At 40.7% G+C, this 23,277-nt stretch overlaps 1 protein-coding gene across 1 annotated transcript in view; it reads left to right on the top strand.

The window, feature by feature from the left end:
* PRLR (prolactin receptor) overlaps window positions 1–23,277 on the top strand; it is a 138,771-nt gene that overhangs the window by 91,300 nt on the left and 24,194 nt on the right. The window contains exon 2 of the mRNA XM_040977458.1: window positions 18,516–18,580. The gene's annotated coding sequence lies outside the window, so the exon portion shown is untranslated. The remainder of the gene's footprint in view (window positions 1–18,515; window positions 18,581–23,277) is intronic.

Raw genomic sequence — 23,277 nt, 5'->3', positions numbered from 1 at the left:
TAATATAGAAAACAGTGCAGGAAAAAAAAAAAAACAGGCATCATCTAATCTGATTATTTTAACTCTTATTTATACTCCTATAGAACCATGGTCTTTCTATTTTTTTAATTTGTTGAACATTATGGTGATGTATTAAGCCTGTGATTATAGAAGGAGTAATGAAAATATGTTTTTACAAGTAGGTTGCCTAACAGGTGCACTGGTTAGGGCAGGTAACATGACTGCTACATCCAACAGTAATCATCAGAAAATCCAGAGATTGACTGTTGAATAGGGAAACCACATGTTAGCACAGAAAAATGAGAAGAGAATGCAGTCTATCTTGGACAGAATAAAGAATCTGTTGAGGGTAAGCAGATATATTCAGAAGCCTAAGGTGAGGTTTTAAAGGCTATTACAAAAGGTAACACAGGGATAAGAAAGAAGAATCAGGATTTATGACAGAATAGACAAAAATTCAGAGACAGGCAAAGACCAGTCAAGTCTAAACCAAGAGTAAAGGAAGGAAGGGTTTGTGTTTTCCTCTTGCTTCCTTTTCTTCCTTCTTTTCTCACCAGAAGCCATTGCATACAAGAGCTAGGTCAAGAGGCTTGAAGGAGAGTGCAACAGAAAGGCTGTGTGTTCTGAGCCAATGAGGGGCAGAGGTAAAAGCAACCCTGCGAGATGGAATCTGTTCTGGAGCTGCTAATCCCTGCACACTCCTTCTCTCACCATCCATCTCCCCTTCTTGATGCTTCTTCCTTAGCTGGCCTCACTGCGACAAAATTCTTTGTTTCTTGACTGAAAGGTTAAGAAGTTTTGTTGCCTGTTTCTTAATTTTTAAATATGCACAACAGAACTCTCTAACAAAAAATGACATAAAACCCTTAAGGCACATTTGATTACATTTTTACTTATGTAGCCTTACGTGGATTGTTTTTCTTCAGGCCAGAGCTTTAAAGGCAGTAACACAATGTCCTTCCACCTAATGTCACAGATGGTTCAGGTGAGTTGCCTACATCATACCAATTTCAAGAAATATTCCAGAACATGATTCCCATCCTTTCTTGCACATTAGAATTCTAACACTCAAACAACACCCCACAATGTTAGATCAGAGCAACCACAGATGAGAGCCAGCATTACCTTTAAGGTGTATCAGGTGATTCAAAGTGCAACAGATTTGGGGAACCACTGTCTTTGATGATGATTTAATGCATCTCCAATACTGATTTGCGATCTTGTCACTTTGGTTTTTTCTTTTTTTAACCAACATGTAGAATGAAACAGAAAACATTTTGAGTTCATTGAATGTAACTCCAATTCATTGGAGTTGTGGATGAATTTTATGGCAGGAGGGAAGTTGCTTATTTCAGTCAAGAGAGTAATCAGTGTAGCATCTTAGTGTTCCACTTCGTAGCTTGGTGTTTTCACTCATCCAGACACAACTTTGGGCCCTGAATTTTTGTGACTTAGTCATCACCTTGTTCATCAGAACAGAGTAGCTTGATCATCCCACCACCAGATCTTGGTGTGACAATCTAAGGACAAAGCAGCTATCAAACACCTCAAGCTGTATCTCAGCAGCTCAGTAACTATCTCAGGAGGTCAACCACCCAGTTACTTTTTATCTTGGAATGCGGAGGGATTTTCTGCTTCATTGTTAATAAAGATGAAAGGATCAGTGAGTGCAATTCAGTAGGGCCTCTTTCTGAGTACAATAGATTCTTCAGCATATTCATATCTTCATTGGCAAAAGTGTTGGCCTGTTTTGCTCCTGGCAACTGTGTCTTCTGTAACCCATAGACTGTGTGCCCCCAAGTCTTACAGAGAAAAAAAAAACAAATCTTGTTTGGAGGGAATCTGATGTAAGGCTTCCCAACCTACAGGAATAGTCTAAAATACAGAGAAAGGGTGGTCTCCAAAAGCATGGCAGTTTAATAGAAAGGAAATCCTAGCTATTTATTTGGTCATATTTCCTTGAAAGAAATAAGCCCAAAGTGCAATGTGTTTGGAGTCTAGTGATTCAGAGACAATTAAATTGTACCTTAAGTAACAGATTTGGCTACTAAGAAAGCCTGAGGCATTCCAATCCTAAAGCAATAGTGTGCTACGGAATGGGATTCAGAGAAATTGATTGAGCCCAATTTTACTTTGGCTTCAAGCTTCCCACATGTGACAGTGCACATTACATGCCCCTCCAGGAACTGCTTTTTTTTTCTTTTAAGAAGATTCTCCAATAAGATCCATTGTATACACAAGGGTCTTCAAAAAGTTGTGCAAATGTGTATTATAAAAAACATAGTAGTTGAATTTCAAAAAAAATCCCTGAATAAATTTGTATTTTAACTCTATTTTTCCACAAACATTTTAACATAACTTCAAAGACAGCCAAAGGGGTGATGAAGAGATGTATTAACAAAATTGGCTTACATGATCAGAGAGGCAGCTAGTCCCATAAACTGTCATTTGCCAGTTCGAGACCCAGGAAAGCCAGCGGTTGGGTTCAGTCCTGACACGGAGGACTGACAACAGAACATGTGATCACACAGCTCCCACTTTCAGGCCAGAAGAGTGAGGACTAGGGAGCTTACAGTGAAAGTCTAAGAATCTGAAGGCCTGACAATGGGAACTCAGTGTTCCCTCAAATGGGGGGAGAGAGAATTCACCTTTCTCTAGTGTTCCTTCTATGTAACTCCTCTAAGGACTGGAGGACATCCCCCACATCAGTGGAGACAGACTTTCTTTGCTTCATCTCCTGGTCTGAATGCTCATTTTTAGCATAATCCCACCCACAGACACAGCAGAAGTGTCTCACCAGCTGCCATAGCCAAGCCACCTTGACACACATGGTCAACCACCACCCAGACTCAGTGTCCTCTTCAAGCAAGGGAAAGTTGATCTGGATGATTTAATTTTGAACATCCTTCATTGTGTAATATTACTCCATCCAAAAATAAGCACTATAGCCCTCAATTGGGGAAATACAGGTGCTGAAAGAAGGAAGTAACTGAGATCCCTCCACATTCAACAACAAACAGAATTAACAGTTCTTCACCAATTTCTTTCATTTTTAATTGCAAAAAATACATCCAGATATATACTAGATGATAACAGGAACTTGTTAACTCTGCTGGATGACAAAATAATCTTTATGTAAGAATCTATTCATAATTGCCAGACATCCCCACTGAAATAAGTGAGGGGGAAAAAAAACATGTAATACCTAGGATTTGCTCTTGATAGGAAGACATTGGTAGGCCCGAATCAATTTAGTGAGGAAGGAAGGGCTTACATCGAGGATTCCTTATATCTCCAAAATCACATCATGATAAATAATAATAAAAATAGTAGTACCCCTGGAGCGGGATCAGATGCAATACCAGACTAGATCTGGTGTTACAATCACATTGGTCAAGCCAGGCAGATCCTGCTAGTTCCAGTTAGGCTCACAGATTTAAAGTACTTATAACTTTTGAATCAGTAAATGTTATGCGTCCATTAATTACAGGAGAGGTGTTTATAAGTTTGCCCATCCCATTCAAATGCAAATTATATGCCTTTGTTTCTGAGGACTGCCTACAACAAGTATCATGAGGTGGCTTTAATCAATTGAAATTTATTTTACTATAGTGGTGGAGGCTGAAAGCCCAGAATCAAGGTTTCCATGGAATATGTCACCTTTAGCATGCCAAGTAAAATATTTCCTTGCATTTTTCTGGCTGCTGGTGTTCAGAATCATTAATATTCCTTGGTTCACCATTGTGCCACTCCAGTCTCACCTCCATCATCCCATGGGGTTCTCCCTGTGTCTTCTCTCTGTTTCCTGTAAGAACATGAGATTAAAGCCCACTCAACTTCTATCTGACTTCATCTGGAACAACCACATGAGCAATGACCCTACCTCCTAATAGGCTTGTGTTCTGAGGTACTAGAGGATGTCAAAGGTCAACATTTAACTGGTATGGGGGATTCCAATTAACTCATAAATCCATGTCTTATGAAAAGTTTTCTATTTTTATCCTTGGTTGTGGTTAGGCTCCTGAAATTTTGAAAATTTAGATCCAAAAAATGTACTTCCTTTCTGAAAATATTCAACAAGCTCCATGATGAGTGCCAGTTCCTTCAAACATATTTTCTATCCTGTGTGCCATGCCCAGTACAGTGTGGCAGAATGGGTTCAAGCTTCCTGTGAAAAATGACTCATGGCACACCCACTCCTTTGCAATATGCACCCTCTGGCTCATTCCCTCTGCTTTGCTGAAACCATAACCAAGCTGCTTTGAATCTGCTGGTTCAATTCTGCTGCAGGTGAACTATAAACCAAGTCGAGCCAAACCAAAGAAATCTAATCAGAGTCACAAGCAAATTATCCAATTATTGTTTTCTGCAGTGAAGGGTGGAGTGGTGAGGGCCTTGTATACCCTGAGGCAGCTGGGAATCAGCTTGAGGACTCAGCTTGCAAACAAGTTGGTGCTCATTCAAGCCGTGCAGACTGGTCACAGAGAGTATAGAGCCAGGAGCAAATCATAGCAGGCACACAGGTAAACTTGGCAAACTTTGTGCTTTTACCTTTTGCATTCTAAAGCAAGCTTCCAAACTTTGTCTGGTTTTGCAACACACTCAGAATAACTCCTTGGGATGTCTGGATTCTGGCCATATTTCCTTGTGCAACAAGTGTTTCCCTCACTCTCTACCCCCCTTTCTCTCAACTGCTCCTCAAGAGATAGCAAAGAAAGCACATTTAGAGACCACACTCCACAGCCTGTGTCTACTCCCAGCCCACTGCTTGCCATCATAACTGCATTCTAGGATTGGTAATGGGAAATTGGGACAGTGAGAAGTTAATATTCTGACAATGGCAGATGATGGATGATGAAGGGAAGGAGATGAAATGAAAGAAGGAGAAAATGGGTGTCAAAGGATAAAAAAAAATATGAACATGATTAAAAAGATTTAAACATCATTGTAGGAAGTGCTGATGGCTCACAGAAGATATTGGCTTGGCTGATGTGCTAAAATCCTCCAGCTGTCAGACTGTCCTCCTGCTTTAAAGCTACTTGGGCCCCAACTGCACATTTGCCATGGTTAATCACTTGACCTTTGTTTAAATCCCCCCTGCCTTGGCTTGGCCAGAGACACAGAACATTGAGTAAGGTTCTGTCAATGTTACACAAACCCACAGTGGGCCGTTAATTTATAGATGTAGGAAAACAGAAAAAAAAAACTCTCTAGATATTTACAAGTTGGGTTGGAATTTTAGTCTATTTTCTATTGCTCTAACTGAATATTACAGACTAGGGAATTTCTTCTTACAGTTCTGGAAGCTGAGAGGTCCATAGTGAAGGAGTGGCATCAAGTGAAAGTCTACTTTTGTTGGGGATGCGGCAGGGGCCTGAGGCAATGCAGGCTACCATGTAGTGAAACCAAACAAGCTGCACAGGGCTTCTCCTGTACTTTTCTTATAAAACCACTTGTGGCATCACACAAGCTTCAACCTCATGAACTCACCAAGTCCTAATGACCCCCAATATAACCAACATATGACTTAGGGGAAAGTAACAGACTAATCTTTATAAGTTAATAATTTATGTCCCACAAAGTTCATCTGTTTTAAATATATCATTCAGTGGATTTTAAGTTATTCTACCATCATTATTGTCTGCATTTAGAACATTCCATTATCTCAAAAACTACACATTAGAAGTCATTGTCTGTTCTCCTTTTTCCCCTACCCAAGCCCTTGCTAACCATTAATTTACTTCCTGTCTCTGGATAATTCACATAAATATCATCATTCTCTGTGTAGACATTTGCACATGGTTTTTTTCTCTTAGGATAAGGTTTAAAAGATTCATTTTGTTGTAGCATGTACCAGGACTTTATTCTTTTTATTACTGAATAATATTTTGTAGAGATAGACCACATTTTGTTTATTCTTGAGTTATAAGACAGCACCCTAGTGTTTTAATTAAAAAAAGAAAATTTTCATGATCGTTTCCATTTAAATTATACATGCTTTAGCTAGACTCATGAATCAAATTCCTGATCTTAGTATCTTAAGTTTCTGAGCATTGAGTATTAATAGGAACAATGTTATCGCTTAACTGTGGAGAGTGAGTCTTTGCAGAATGCCCTGATGATAGTAACAGTTTATTTATTTATTTGAAAGTCAGAATTACAGAGAGAAAGAGAGACAGAGAGAAAAATCTTCAATCCACTGGTTCACTCCCCACGTAGCTACAATAGCCAGAGCTGAGCTGATTGGAAGCCAGGAGCTTTTTTAGGCTCTCCCACACAGATCCAGGTTTCCAAGGTCATTCTCAACTGCTTTCCCAAGTCACAAACAGGGAGCTGGATGGGACATGAACTGGCACCCACATGGCATCCCGGCGAGTGCAAGGCGAGGACTTGAGCTACTACTAAGCTATTGTAGGCTATCATGCCGGGCCGTATTTTTCAACTCTTAATAGAATGGATCTATAAATGAGACTTTCCTCCTTCTTCCAAATAACATCACTTTAGAATGTATGAATTTTTAATGATATGCACATGGACTACAGCACTTGCTTTCATGTGTTCAACTAACAAATTCATAGCTGAATTTGTGGTCAGACTCCATCATTGGTTCGCCGCAAGTTTACTGGACACACAGTCCTCTTTCCTACATCAGCCTTGCTTTTCACTGTTTCTGGATCGAATATGAAGGAATGAGCATGGAATGAAAATGAACACGGAGCAAAGAGGGCTTAGTTGGTTGTCTAATTTGTCTGGAACCCATATTTAGACAGATGTTACTTGAGGTGGCAAAATCCTTCATGCCCATTCCTGTCCCCTGGGGGATACTGCCCAGCTGGAGCCTGGATTCCTGGCCTGGACACCACTTGTTGCCTTTAGAGCATGGAGTGAGTGTTCATTATTTTCTCATTCTCATCAGAAAATGAAGATAATAATGGTCCTTACTTCCTGTGGATTCTTGGAGGACTCCCCTTAAATATACAGTTAATACAATTAGCATAGATTAATAGTTTGCCACTTCCTGGATATTGTGTTGAACCTCAGAAGAGTTCAGTGAGGTAGCTGTTTCTGCTTTACATACAAATAAACTGAGACTCAAGTGTCTTGCATGTCGTTTTCAAAATCAGATGCCTGGAATCAGCTCAAGTCACACTTTCATCTCTTTCTGTCTGATTCAACATCTCATACAACACACCCATTGGACTATGCTGTATTAAATCAGTCTGGCCAATATTCTATACACTGGGATAAAGCCACAATAGCATACAAAAGAGAAAGGGAAAAAAATCCTGCTTTTAAAATAAAAATGAATGATTGCGGCCACTTTGGGAAACTCAATAACCAAACCCTCTGGATAGAAAGAAGCAAGACCCTGAGATTTTGCTGTTGGAATGAATGTGGGGTATAAAGAATCTGAAAGCAGAGCAATCTTATCATTGCTACATCTCCTCAGTTCTGAGGCATGAGACCCCCCAGATGAAGGGGACTGAAAGAAACTGCACAGGACAATTTCACACTAAAAAGAGTGCATTGACTTATATCCATCAACTAAGGAGTTAGTGTATTATGCCCATGTGGCTGTTTCAGTTCTCAACTTGATGATTTAAGATGTTCCCATTACCATTCCTACTCACCCATTAACAGCACGTTTGAATTAGCCTTGGGAACAAAGAGTAAACAGAAGCACAGTTTATCATCCTGCCAAGTTCAACTACCCCTAAACAAGGCAGCTTTGGAAAGTGGAACAAACAGCTGGGCTGAAAAGCAGAGTCAGCATTGACACATGCTACTGATTTGCTATTCCATGAGAGCTGTTAGTCATGTTGCCCCAAGAAGAAAAAGGTAGCTAAAGGGCCACAGACAAATGGCATTTAAAGGGGCTGAAATAACAGGAAAATGAGACAATATTTCTTCTAAAAATTTTTTTTATTTTTTTTAATTTTACTAATAGAAAGAGAATAGATTTTATGTTTCATAGGTACAATTCTAATAAGATAGCCATACTCCCTCTTATTCTCCCTACCTCAATCTGCTTCCTTCCTTTTTCTTTGATACTTGCAAAAAAAAAAAAATTCAATCCACTCTATGTTCATAGGTTTAATCTGCAACTAACCATAACATTCAGCAAGTTTAAAAAAAATAGAAATCACAGTTTTACAGGAATATAAACAAAAGCTTAAAAAATTAATCAAATCACAAGATGTCTGTTTCATCCCTATACATTCTTGTGTATTCTGTATTAACCACCATATGTCAGAGAAAACATAATATTTGTCTTTTGATGGCTGGCTTATTGCTATTAATATTTCCTCATTTTTAAACCACCTCTCTGATTACAAGTGTAAAATAAGGACAATTCTGGTTACTAATCTTAAATAATCCCAACTTTTAGATGCTAACGAAAGGGAATATTAATTTTTCTTATACTTCTGTATAAAAAAGCACTCTCAATTCAGATTATCATTAATATCAAAGTCTATTTTAATTAAATAAGTTCTTTCCCCTCTTAGTAGGTTCAACAGCTTAAATAACTTTTTGCATATACCCCCCACTATGGAGATTTAGAAATCAGGAAAAAGTAGCATTTTAAGAATGTTCTTAATACTTCAATCAATTGAGGATTGTATTTTTAAACCATTGCTTGAGCATTCCAGACAAGATCATTTCACTACTTAGAGGTTATTTTCTATTGCTCATTCCCCTCTCACTTTAACTTCGTGGTATAACACTAGTTGATAAATCCTGCTCACTGCCTCCACAAAGGCAGATCCATTCAAAATCTCTAGAAATAACTAGAAAATAATTTTGTTCAGCTCCACTGCTGGTGACCACTTCATCCCCATGTTCAATTCATGGTTGCCTGGGTCAAGGTGACCGCGGTTAATTTCTGCAGATGCACATTCATGCCACGGTTACTCACTGAACTGGAATGAACATCCTGCTTTGAGTGGTCCTGACACAGTACGCCTGTGTTTGCAAAATCCAACTCACAATCTGCTGGTCAACCAAGCACACCTGTACTTTAGCTCTTTAAAAATTATCAGGAGTACTCTTTATTTACTTTATACTCATTCCCAAAAGGATTTGAAATATCCTGCTTCAGATATGACTGTGCTGATAATCAATGCCAAGACCTTGGGCGGATTCTAAAACTGATTAAACTCTTAACACTTCACAGTGTTAAATTGTTACAAAGCATTTCCATATGCCCTCTCTAGCAAAGGTTATTACCTTCTATGAACACCAGTTGGTCTACATGCTACTAATAAAAGTTAACAGATGGAAAACATTTTGAAAAATAATGGCACTGGACAAATCAAAGGCAATCCTATTAGTCTATGACTAGCAGGACTAGAGTTTCATTGTGTTAATCCAGCTTTGGTTTCAACTGGCTTCCAGAGTTCTTATTCAAGCTGTGCAAGAATGGGAAATCAGCAATGGCAAGATCAGGTGAGGATGGATATTCTGCCACAAACTTCTTCCAAAGAAGTATGTTGAAGAATTTAGCCTGGCTATCAGTAGCTGGACAGTGGCCTTGAATTTTCCATAACAGATTATCACAACATATTCTAGTAGGGAATTTTCTGGGCTACAGAGTTACAGACTGTAGATTGAATGATAAGCGTCTAGCTTCCTAAAGTCACAATATTTCAGTTAAAAGTTCTTTATCTAATCTTATAGCCTTGATCCAAGTTACTAATGCCTGTAGGATCTCGTGTGATCTCAGTGAAACTATCCACAGTGATGAAGACAGCCCATGTGTCAGGTTGGCCCATTTTATCTTTGGCCAAAATAAGCATTTAAAAATTATTCTGCATCTTGTTTTGCACCATTTTGTACCATTTGTAGTATGGATACATTTTCTTGGTCTGTCATAAGATACACAAAGCTTGTGAGAGCCTGTACAGCTCAGCTCAGCAGTGAGCAATTGCTGTCTTCATATTGTATCTACCAGATAGCAGTACCTGTGGTTGAAAAGTGTTAGCAACAGTTCAAGTATTAGAAATTTCATCTCAGTGCAACTGGGCCTTACAATGTTGGGAGGCAGGGCCTAACAATGCAACAGTCTTGGGAGGCAGGGTCTAACAGGAGACCCTGAAGTCTCTGTCCTCCTGGTGCATTCATGGCACCCCAGGAATGGTGAATCTGTTACAAAAGCAGGTTCAGGTCCCTCCTGATCCCACTATTGCACTCATGCTTACCCTCTGCTGCCCTCTCTCATCCTCTCTCACACATGCCTTCCTGCACTTCCACCTCTTGTCAGGGGATAATGCACCAAGAAAGCACCATGGATGGTCTCACAGTGAAACAATAGATAAGCCCCTACATTGTTGGGCGATACCTCAATGGCAGTATGATGGACTTCCGATGGTACCCAAAAGACACCTATTGACAGACTGCAGAGGAGAACTATGGTGGAGGAGGGGGAGGGGAAACCCAATGCCAATAAACTGTGTCATAAAATAAAGAATTTTTTAAAAAAAATGAAAGGCCTTGAAAGATAGGAGTCCTTTGACCTTGGGCTTTGCAGCCCTCAGAACTGTTTGGTACAGATAAATTACTTTCCTTTATAATTTGAGGACTTTTCTTCTTGGATATATTTTTGTGATGGTCGTTGTAGTCCTGAACAGTCTGTCAGATGATATGCAAAGTCTTTGAAAACCAACACATCGCTCTTCCCACACCCCTGTACTCCCCATCTTGCACATCTCTTCCTTCACCTCTGACAAGCACGCTCAGCTTTCTTATGAAACTTTAAATGCAAACTTATACAGCGAAAGCTGAGGAATTCAGAGAAAAGAGCCAAGGAATTTGCTTTGCTTCAAGCCTTGACAGGCTTCTCCCTCTAAGCTTTGTAAATACAATTAACCTGACTTGGGTAGAAGAGTATAATCATAGACTGCAAGTGAATATTCTAAAAATCCTCAAGCCCAATTTGGTCCTAGATCCTTGTTTTACAAAAGACATTAACAGAAAAGAAAAGTGACTTGCTCAAGGGCCACTTGATCAATTAGAGCTAGCCACTGACACCAGAGCTTCTACTCATGGTAGCTTGCTCCCTCCATGGCCTCTGTTTGAATACTCAAGTCAATAAAATCATCCACTAAAAGAACCTGGACTAGTAACCAACACATCTTAGACACTCAAAAAGTTGGTTTGGGCCAGGCACGATAGCATAGCAGTTACAGTCCTCGCCTTGAACATACCGGGATCCCATATGGCTGTCAATTCATGTCCCAGAGCACCCAGGTCCCATCCAGCTCCCTGCTTGTGACCTGAGAAAGCAGTTGAGGACAGCTCAAAGCCGTGGGACTCTGCACCTGCATGGGAGACCTGGAAGAGCTCCTGGTTCCTGGCTTCGGATTGGCTCAGCTCCAGTCATTCTGGCCGGTTGGGGAGTGAACCATCAGACGGAAGACCTTCCTATCTGTCTCTCCTCCTCTCTGTATATCTGCCTTTCCAATAAAAATAAATAACTCTTTTTAAAAACTGTTGGCTTAATAAAAATAAAAGTGAACAAGTCAATGGATGAATTAATGGAAATCATCTTCGATGATGACATTATACACCTTCCCTCCAAATGTCATGCTTAATTACTTTTTGATTAGCACTCTATTAAGGAACTTTGTTTTCAACATGTACTTATGCAGATTAGATTAAATAATGCATCAAATTGCTTGGAAACAGTGGCCATGATTAAACGTTAACTAATTATTTGGGGTTTTTTTAATCCACATTTTTATTGTTACTATTTTCCCTGATATGGTTTTATAAGTATAGGGATTGCCCCCCAAGCCCTGCTTCCTCACCAAAATTCCACTCACACCATTTTCTCCTATATTGCTACAATAGTATAGTCCTTCAGCAACAGTCACAAATCCAACATTCTGCTATTTAAATGAACATGACATTGTAGGTATTGGCAATGGTAGAATCTAGTACTAGGTACTAGTCCAGGTATATTGAACAGTTTCATTGGGAGTCCTCCTTTGATTTGGGAGTAGAGATGCATACTGCAATGTAGATTCATTCCTAGTATGCTAGTCTCCATTCTATAGTTCATCTATGAGAAGAGATTTATATGCATGTTTACCTATGTATCTATTTGTTTTGTACTTTGCATGAAAGTTACCTTATGTCAGAGAGAACATATGATACTTGTCCTTTGGGAATTATTTCACTCAGCATAATGGTCTCCAGCTGAAATCATTTTGTTGCAAATGGGAGAACTTCATCCATTTTAATGGCTCAGTAGGATTCCATGGAGTAGATGGAATATTCGTTTATCCATTCCTCTTTCAACAGGCAACTTAATTGTTTCCATGTCTTTGCCATTGCAGATTGTGCTGCTCTGTGTATGGAGTTACAGGTCACTTTCTCATATGTAGGCTTCAGTTCCTTGGATATATTCCCAGGAGTGGGATATCTGGGTCATACCGTAGATCAATTTCCAGTTGTCTTGGCATTCTCCATACTGAATTCCCTAATGACTGCATTAGCCTACACTCCCACCCACAGTGTAGGAGGGTTCCTTTCTCCCCATGCTCACAACAGCAGGTGTTGTTCATAGATTCTGAATATAGGGCAATCTCAGTGGAATTAGGTGAAACCACAAGGTGGTTTTTATTTGTCATTCCTGGACTGCTAGGAAGTCTGAGCATGTTTTCATATGTCTATTAGCCACTTGAAAAATGTCTATTCATTTCCTTCTCCCATTTCTTCACAGGTTTGTTTGTTTTGCTATCATTGAGTTTCTGAAGCTCTTTATAAATCCTGGATATTAGTCTCCTGTGTGTTGTGTCATATGCAGAGATTTTTCCCATTCTGTTGGTTGCTATTTTGCTTCTTCACTTTGTTGATTGTTTCCTTTGGTGTACAGGAACTTCTTATTTTGATATAATCCCATCTGTTGATTTTGGTTTTAGCTGAGTACGTGCTTTTGGTGACTTCTCAAAGTCTTTTCCAATGCCTGTATCTTGTAGAATGCTTCCTATGTTTTCTCTAATAGTGTGATGGCTCTGAGTGCACATTTAGGTTCTTGATCCATTTAGAGCTGATTTTTGTATAATATGAAAGGAGGGGGATCTTGCCTCTTACGTCTGCAGGCTGTTATGCAATTATCCTGACAGCGTTTGTTGAAAAAAACCAACCCTTTTCCTGGGTTAGTTTCTAGGTGTTTGTTATTGTTGTTGTTGTTGTTGTTGTTGTTGTTAAATATTACTTGGCTGTACATGTGTAGGCTCACTTGTGGGGTTTCTATTTTTCCATTGATCTTATTCTGTATTTCTGTAGCAGTACCAGATTGTGTTGATGACCACTGCCCTGTAGTATGTCTTGAGGTCTGGAATTTTGATTCCTCCAGTTTTATTTCATCCTTTAGGATAGCCTTGGCTATTCGTGAGCTCTCCACTTTTAAAACTTAGGGTCTATTTGAGTCTGAAAATTACATTCTAATTCATAAATGAAAGAAACCCTGCCATTACCAATATAGTCACACTGTGTGTCAGTTCCTATCCTGTGTAAATTAGTATTCTTGCCTCCACATATCCCTGTGGATGACACCCAGTGAGACACAAAAAGAATTCTAGATTTTTTGGATGCTGATTTTCCCTCTGGGTAGTTGTATTTACTAAGTCCCTGACCTTTGTGCTCTGTCTCCAGTCAGCATGTGCCTGTCGGGCTCACAGATTAATACACAAGGATGTCGCTCTATTTAACCCTTCCTGATCTTGCTCCCTCCCTCAGTCTCAGTCTCAATCTTAATCAAGGTCTTGGAATTCCACTTTGCTTCCCTCCATTCCCAGCTGCTCCAATAGTTCTAGTGCTAACCAAGGGCTCTTCCTTTGATGCTGGTTGGTGCATTTGTCTCTAGCCTGCAAGGATCAGAGGCTCTTCACACCACAGGAGTTGTAATACATCTTGCCTTCTGGTGGCTGTGGCAAAGAGATAGAATGCCAGCTCTCCGCATGGTTAAACTTCAGCAAAGGGGATAATGGAATCTTACCAAGAGTTGTCTGGGGTTCTTTTATCTTTTTTGGTTGAATTGGCCCCTCAGCCCTGTGCCCACCCCATTCATTTCTGTGGTCTCTAGCCTACCAGCTTGAAGGTGCACAGAATCAGCCTTCCCAGAAAAGTGGTTCCCACATACTTTATCATCTGCATTTGTTCTTTTTCCTTTAAGGGGCTTCATGTACATGTCTTCAAACTGAGTTTGTGATTGATAACTGCTGCTATATGTTTGAAACTTATTTCTGAGCCTATTTGACAGTCTTTCAAGACTAAAAATTACCCAAAAGCTAGTAGCAATAAGCAAGAAAGAACTTTGAAGATACATTTGTTAGGAAAACATCTGAAATTCTGGTGTAGATGAGCAATATTTAGTATCCCTTTTTATCTCCTCCTCTTGTGACGGATCTCTAATTGGTTGCCTTCTCATTAGTTGGTTGTGTATCAACCATGCTCTGTCTCACACATAATGTGAATTGATTTATATCACGGTCTACATCTCTTTATATTGTATCCTTAGCACTCACAACAGTGCTTGAAAATTGTCAGGAAACCAGCCAGTATTTCCTGACTATTAAATGAATGAATGATGCAAGTGTGTTTGAACCACAGAGTTTGGCTTCAAAGAGATCTTGTTCCAAATTTTGGATATGGCCCTTTCCATCTATAAGACATTTTTGAATTAGTTCCTTCACCAATAAAATGAAAATAGTAATGGCACCTATTCAAAAATTTTATGGGAGAATTAAATATTGCAAGCACAGTTATTTCACATTAAATGGCATATTTCAGAACTTGGTAAATGTTGACTAGTATTTTCGGTGAAAATCTTCAACTGCTGAAGCTTAATAGAGATAACTGAACCAATTTAATATTACTAGGTGCGATGACTGTACTAAAGTCAAACTAATTGTATTAATCTGTCACTAGGATTTTTTTTTAAGATTTATTTTTATTATTTTTTTTTATTGGAAAGGCGGATATACAGAGAGGAGAGACAGAGAGGAAGATCTTCCATCCGATGATTCACTCCCCAAGTGAGCTCAACGGGCCGATGCTACGCCGATCCAAAGCCAGGAGCCTCTTCCAGGTCTCCCACGTGGGTGCAAGGTCCCAAAGCTTTGGGCTGTCCTCGACTGCTTTCCCGGACCACAGGCAGGGAGCTGGAAGGGAAGCGGGGCTGCCGGGATTAGAACCGGCGCCCATATGGGATCCTGGGCGTGCAAGGCGAGGACCTTAACCACTGCGCCACCGCGCCGGGCCCTGTCAGTAGGATTTTTAAAGAGTCAAGTGGAAGGAGGAGACTGCATTGATTTCACCCACTTTTTGTAAAGCATTGTATAAGACTTGGAAGAGTGAGTGAGGAAGGATAGACATGATGCAGCCTAGGAACATAAAATGTAGGTGATTTTGTCTGTGTGCAGCACAATGATAGCAAGACAAAACTAGGAGGCATTATACCTCCCATTTCATCTGACTTACTCTCCATGCTCTTCAAAAGAAAAAAAAAATCCATAAAACTCAGCCTCTGCTTTGTTATTACAATGACAAGAAACCTACTGAATCATGAAACGGGCTATTTTATTTGGGACATAACCACAATAAGCAAAATTCTTTCTTAAAATTAGTGCAAATATATCTGCCCATGATTTTTGTACATGGATCCAGCTTAAAAACCAATATTTTCCTTTATATCAGAAATCAGCAAAATAAGGCCTGCAGACCAAGTCTAGCTGACTTGTTCTTTTTGGTTTTCTTGGAACACAGGTTTATTTATTTGCTTGCTGTTGATAGCTGTTTTTATACTACAATAATATTCATATGAGAAGTGTTTTCAACAGAGAGCCTATGGCCCACAAAAGCCAAAAATATTGACTGCTCAGCTCTTGAAGACAGCCTCTTTTGACTTATGCTGTATATGACAGAACATGAAAACTAACATTTCTGCAGAACAAAGGAATTGAGAGCACAGGCTCCAAATGAGAGTGGACAGAGACAGGATGAAATATCATCATCACCTCCCTTATTCTGGGTGACACTTCCAATAATGTGGGGCAGAGATCAACCTGATTGATCAGATATCAGATATTGGTCAGATATCTGAGATGTTGTAACTCTTCTATTCTGTATTATGGTAAAGATGACTATTGGAAAATATGCTCAAAAAATATCCATTTTTACATCCGTTTCAAATTATATTCAAATATGCTAATCTAACTTATCCAGAACAACACAAAATAATTTAGCATATCTCAGTCAAGTTCAAACTGACAAAAAAAGATGGCACTTTTAAGATGGTTTCTGAGAGAGTGAAATAATGAGACTATTATATGTTGAAAGGACATGAGAATTTGTCTCTACATATTCTTCACAAGGGCCATTTTTTTCTGGGACCCTGGGATAGCTGAATCAAGAAAGGGGCAGGGGGCAAGGGGCAGCTCTCCAGTTGGAGTTGTGGTAAAAGAGATATAACCACTGCTTACACTGGCCATGAAGAAGCCAGGTGTGAAGGGACAGAAATACCATGCCAGAAACCCTTGTCTCTTATCCTCTGTGCACCAGGCAGGGAAGTGGTGGGGAGGGAAAGAAACCTGTTTAAAGTTGGAAGACAAAGAAACTATAGGAATCAGGCACACAGGGCACGCAGTAGGGGAAGAGTGTGCATAGAAGCTGGTACTGAGAATATCAAGAACTAAATGGGGTGTCGGGCCTTCATCAAAGGCTGAATGAATAAAGGTGCTTGAACTCAGTCCTTCCAATGTATGCCACTCAACGAATGTTGAATGGCACGAACCATGATCCAATTTATGCCTACCTGCCCCAAAGCTCTCCCTGCAGGTTCCACACCCAATGTGTCCTCCATCCACTCCCTCTGCACCCTCCTCTGCTAACTTTTCTGTTAACTCAGTGTTTCCATCAAGTGTTTAAAAGCAAAATAAGGTTTTATTTGGGAGGTGGCAGACTAAAGCAGTTGTTCTGAACAGAGCTAGTACGTTAACAAAGACAGAGTTTTCCATTCAGAAGTAATTTCCAGAATCTAAAGTGTGTTCTAGAATATTCTTTTTTAAATGAAAATTTCAGTGTCACTGTAACCAATAGAAGAAGATTGGCGGCTTCTGAGAAGCCTGTCCCAGACATATGTGTCACAGCTCTGAATTCAGCAGACATCTCATTACCAAATGCCTTGGGGCTGCTGCTTAATGCTCGAATAACCATCATCACATCCTAGGCTATGATTGCAAGAAACGTCTGGGCTCTCAATTCATTATACCAATAGCAGCAACATTGAGAAAGCAGTACGTGTCTGTGTGAGAGAAGAATTCTCAGTGGTACAAAGCCACAGGTGGCCATACACAGCTGCCTGCCAGTCATCTACTCGCCCTTCCTTGAATCAGCCTGGAGAATCAGCATCCTCAAGGAATCATTCTTAGGATTCGGATTTTACAGACTCGGAAATGATTTGAGAACCTTGTTTTGATCAGATTTTTTTTTTTACTTGTGTGGAATGCACAAAACAATTGGGCATTAAGGTAGGAATTGCAAAGTCACTTTTTTATAGTGGCTGCTGAGGAATGAGTGGACTATTTTATATTCGGGTCCTGAAATCATTTTTTTTTTCTAACTCAGACCAATATTTCCTGCCATTATCCCCTCATGCCTCATAGATCTAAGCCATTTAGTTCCCAGAACTTAAAAGGTAGTTACATAAAATTTTGAGCCATATACCCTGCTGGGAACATAGTGAGAACCATGAGTTCTAAATGGGTACAAACCAACCAGTGTAAACCTGGATCCAATATTCCAATGAATAACTCCTTCCTTTCTCACTAAGTTGCATATTACAAAAATTTCTCCTGCCAGTATATATATGCACCAATGAGACAAGATTAAACTGGAGCCACAATGTGGAGTTGCCAAATCCCCAACTCGGTTGTTATTCATTGTCAAGATTTGTCGATAAATTCTATTCAAGGCCTCCAGAACCAAATTTTACAAATTCCAATCCTAACTAGGTTGACTGGCAAAATTTGAATAATATATAGATAGATAGATAGATAGATTGATTGATCTTATGATAACACTATGGGACTACTTTGAATTTTCTGATTCTAACTTCCACTCCGTGGTTTGGTAAGAGAATGTCTTTCTGCTTAAGAAAACACATGGAGATGTTTTGGTTTAAGCAGATATCATGACTTACTTGAATTTCTGTACACAAAGATGATGGAGAATGGTTAATCAGATATAGTAAAGCATTAACATTTCTAGGGTGTCTGAAGGAGAAACACACAGCAACCTCCCACTCCTTTTTCTTTTAATTTTCACCATCTTTTGTGTAATACTGAAATTACTTCACAATAAGTTGTTTAAAAAAAAAATCCCAACACACCATAACTCTCTTATGCCTATTGCTGAAGTCAGATTGATTTTAACCATGCCCAAGACTCCAAAAATGTCATCCCCTGCTTTGTTGTTGCATTGGAGCTAAAATGAGTCATTTCCTCTTTCAGCTACGGAACTCTACTCCTATTCATGGAGGAAAACACTAAGGATGCTTTGCACATGAACCCCAAAGGTAAGGGGGAGCGGGTCAGTGCCGTTACACTCACCCCCAGGCCACAATAGACACATAACTGTCATAGTACCCAGAGAAGATCATCTCAAACCATTCAACCTCTGCATTGCTACTTTCTGCTGTCCTCAAAACCCTTGGGGCTCTCAAAGCACCTGACCCTCATCCTCTTTGGCTTTGGTCTGAGAAAATAGCAAAGCTATGAAGAGTTGATACCTCCTACTTGTACAATTATGAGAGTTTTTTTTCTCCTTACAATTTTCTGTACTTGAGAAATTGCCAACAGTGACTGACTGACTTTTATAATCAGAAAGAAAAATGTTGTGGTTTGCATGATTTTCCCAAGCAGCTGTATACAAATTCTGCAGTGACTTTTTGAGCCCCTGTCTAGTCCATTGATATCAGGACTGCTACATGCCTCCTCCCTCCCAGCCCAGGTGGCCAAACTCATCTACTACAGGCTCTGCATCTTCTCCATCTACCAGCTGCCAGAAAATCCTAGGATACCAGGGCTGGCTGGCAAGCAGGTTATGAAGTGCTGTCCCTTCATTTTACAAATGGGGAACCCAAACCCTATGGCTTGCCATGATATTCATGAGTACTATAGGTAGATGCTCTCTGGACTCCATGATTGGGCATGACATGTGTAACCCTGGGGTTGCGCTCTCAGAGAAAAGTGAAGAATCCATGAAGATAGAAACTGACTAGGTTGAAGAAAATTCTACACAAATTTTTCCTGAGGTTTCCTGGAAGCACCTGTTTATTAGCCTTCCGGCACTAACAATGTAACAGCTCTTGGAGAGCCACTTCTCTGCCAAGAACAGAACCTTGAACTTTCCCTCTGGACCAGATTCTTTTTCAATCCTGTTGTCATTTTGAGGCAGATAATTCTTTGTCCTGGGGACAGTTCAGTGCTTTAAATTGTCCCCATTCTTTTTTTTTTTTAAGATTTATTTTATTTTTATTACAAAGTCAGAGAGGAAGAGAGATTGAGAGGAAGTGGAGCTGCTGGGATTAGAACCAGAGACCATATGCGATCCCAGTGCATTCAAGGCAAGGCCCTTAGCCACTAGGCCACACCACCAGGCCCCAAATTGTCCCCATTCTTAAGATTTATTTGAAAAACAAAGAAGCACAGGCTGAAGTAAGGCAAAAAAAAAAAAAAAAAGTAATCTCCCATCTGCTGGTTCACTCCCAAAAGGCAGCAGCATCCAGGACTAAGCCAGGCCAAAACCAGGAACTCCAGCCAGATCATTCACATGAGCAGAAGGGAGCCAAGCACATTTTCCGCTGCTTTCCCAGGCACATTGGCAGGAAGCTAGATGGAAAGTGAAATGGCTAGGGCTTGAACCCAAATCCCAGAACTCTGATATGAGATGACAGTTTCACAAGTAGCAGCTTAAGCTGTAGTGCTACAAAGCCAGCCCCTCTGCAGGATCCTTGGCAGTACCCCTGGTCTCTCCCCACCAGTAGAACACCAGCTCACCAAGCTTAACAAGCAAACAGTGTCTTTAGATATTGCCTAAAGCTCCAAGAAGAACAGAACTCTCTCCAAATCCCAGCTGTGGTGGCAATAAAATAATTCCCTTAGACATTACCACATAGACCCCAGGTTGGGGCTACTCTAAGTTCAGCAGCAAGATTTTATTTTTCATTCAAACAGACTGGCCCACTACTTAGCTAAGAACTCCTTTTTCCATTCCACAATAGAACAGAACAGGTGAGGAGGCAATGGCAGCAGATTTACCTGTAGGAGCAATTGGTAAACCCAGGCTGTGGGCGTGATGCTCAAAGTACTGAGGTTGGTAAATGTTGTTCCTGCACCTCACGGGCCTTGCTTTCCCCTGCTCCATATTGTTCCCTGACACCCGCCTCCATTCCCCTTGTGCTGTCTGTTTGGGAAAGACGCACCTGATACCAGTGTGTATCTGGGAAGACACAGGCAAGAACTTGAACACAGCTGCATGTTCATCCAAGAGAAACAGAACCTAGCTCAGTTTCAGGGGGGAAAGAAGTTGCAGAAAGCAACATGCATGAAAGAATTCAGGGTGGGGAACTCCCTCCATGGAGGAAGAGGGGACTACACTTAAGAGCCGAACTGCAATTCTTCTTCAAGTCTAAATCGAAAGTGCCACAGAGGACTGTGAACCTCTATTCCAATCTAGGATCCCTTTGATTGAACTATTTACTTTCCAATCCTGTGGTAATAGTAATAATCACTGTAACAGTCACCCCCACGGCACCTCCAACCCAGAGTGGAACAAAACACCACAGGGCCTACCTTTGCCAGGTTCTTTTGCAAGAGCTCTGGCATCCTTTCAGTTCTGCCCATTCCCCCACCCCCTCCTCTCCCTGCCAGTTTCAACCCTTCCCTGGTCTTCCATCCACATGCTTCTGCCCTTAACTCTCTCCATACTGCAAGAGGCCGAGAGAAGTTTAGAAGCAGCTCCTGGCATTTGTTTTGCTTTGAGGTACGTCAGAAAGTCTATGTACCTAATCTTTTTACCCACAATAAATTTGCCTGAAAGAGCACCCCAAATTCCTATCATATGTGCACCTGCTTTGACTAAAATACAGTATTGCTCAAAACCTGCACAATTGCCCAAAAAGGGTAAGATCTTAATTTATGATCAACAATTTGTTACTAAGATTGCTGGGAAGAAAGTTGCACGGTGAAAGTTCACTGTCAACTGTGACACAGCACAGGTTATTGGGGTTGCTCTGGAGACACTGAAGTGACCAGGATTTTTAACCCTAGAACTGCCCTATCATACAGCAGCCACTAGCCACACATGATAATTTAATGTAAATGAACTGAACTTAATTTATACTACAGATTCATTTCTTTAGTCACATCAACTCCATTTTAACTGCTCAGTAGCTTCCTGTGGCTAGTAGCTGCTCTGTTAGAGAGCAAACATTTCCTACACCAGTTTTACCAGACTAAGGCTGTCCTACCAATGGGGAATTCTGGAAAGGAACATTGGTCCCATATCACCAGCTCCATGAGAACAGGTAGAAAAGAATAAGGGAGGTTTCCAAAAAAACAAGTGAAAGAAGCCAGAGAAATTTCACATGCCTTGCCACAGTCCCAGCCTGGGTGATCATGAATCAGCTCTTCACGTTGACACCAGCAAATCAAGGTCCAGTTGGCTACTGACTTCTGGGGGCCCTTTAGTGAAGCAACAGACTCTGCTGAACCCTGAGGCAAGAAGCACTCAAACAGTGTGTTCACACATCGGAGCCAGTGGACTCCTAGTCAAAGGGAAATGATTGTGGTGGCGCAGTGTGGACTGGAAAGGATCCAAAAGTCCATTTAGAACTGGGAGTTTCCAAATCCTAATGACTTTTAGGGGAAAGGGAGCGACTTTGTCTGGAGGGAGACCTCCATTCAGACAGCCTTCAGAATATGAGAGCTCCAAGGAGTAATTGTCACTTGGAGGACATGACCACTTGGGAGTGTTTGTTGCTCCCTACTGTTGACAGTGGCACTTTGTAGCCATGCAGAAAAATTTCGCAATACTCATTCACCCCATGCACATGGTAATTGGTTGAAGAAATCAGGGCTGACAGGCTTTCTCATGCTTTTTATTAAATTTCATGTTTGGAAAAAGGAAGAGAGGTGCCAAGGTCAGGACTACTGGAAAATGGCAGACCAAGCCCTAGAAATCATCCACCTGTCTTTTTTTTTTAAGATTTATTTATTTTTATTGGAAAGGCAGGTATACAGAGAGGAGGAGAGACAGAGAGGAAGATCTTCCATCTGATGGTTCACTCCCAAACTAACCACAATGGTTGGAGCTGAGCAAATCCAAAGCCAGGAGGCTCTTCCAGGTCTTCCATGTGGGTGCAGGGTCCCAAAGCTTTGGGCCATCCTCAACTGCTTTCCCAGACCACAGACAGGGAGCTGGATGGGAAGCGGGGCTGCCAGGATTAGAACTGGTTCCCATATGGGATCCCAGAGCATTCTTGGTGAGAACTTTAGCTGCTACGCTATCGTGCTGGGCCCAATCCACCTGTCTCGTCTGAAGTTTGTCACCTCTTTCAGATGATGGGGAATAACCAGCAGTGGCCTCACTTCGTAAGTGTGACAATCGCAAAGTGCAACCTTGCCACAAACCATACTGCAACTTCAGTTCACACCCAACCCCAAGCCATCACCCAAGTCCCTGATGGTTTCATGAACTCTTCTTACAAAATGACTCATGCGAGCTGCCAAGAAGAGGACAAAGTAGACTTGGGGCTGGGAAATTAGATTGTTTTTCCAGTAAACTTGCTCCTTAACCCATGCTGATGTCCCAGTCACGTGATGAGTACTCGTGGCGCTGTCAGTAACAGCTCTACTGAATTTGCTTCCCCTGTGCAGAAGGCATGAGGAATGATCTCCGGGCTCCCCAAATATGCAATCAGCTGTGGGAGACCCTTTACCATTCAGAAAAGGATTCGAAAGACTGGCACACAATAATTCATTCATAGCATTTTCAGTAGCTTGGGCCAAATATATCTGATTGATTCTCAAATTTGGAAGAATCTCTCACAATAAAATACACAAGAGCCATTATGTGCCTTCCATTGACATATCAAACTCATATGCAGAGTAATTGTAGAACTTTACCTTTTAATGAGTTCTAACTGTGAGTGAATCACAGACTTAACACTGAAAAGCAAAGAAACTTAAAAGGATGATCAAATAAATGGGG

This window comes from Ochotona curzoniae, unplaced genomic scaffold, assembly GCF_017591425.1.
Source record: "Ochotona curzoniae isolate NIBS_2020 unplaced genomic scaffold, NIBS_Ocur_1.0 contig_2754, whole genome shotgun sequence".
Taxonomy (NCBI): Eukaryota; Metazoa; Chordata; class Mammalia; order Lagomorpha; family Ochotonidae; genus Ochotona; species Ochotona curzoniae.
This window is presented reverse-complemented; position numbering and strand designations above follow the sequence as displayed.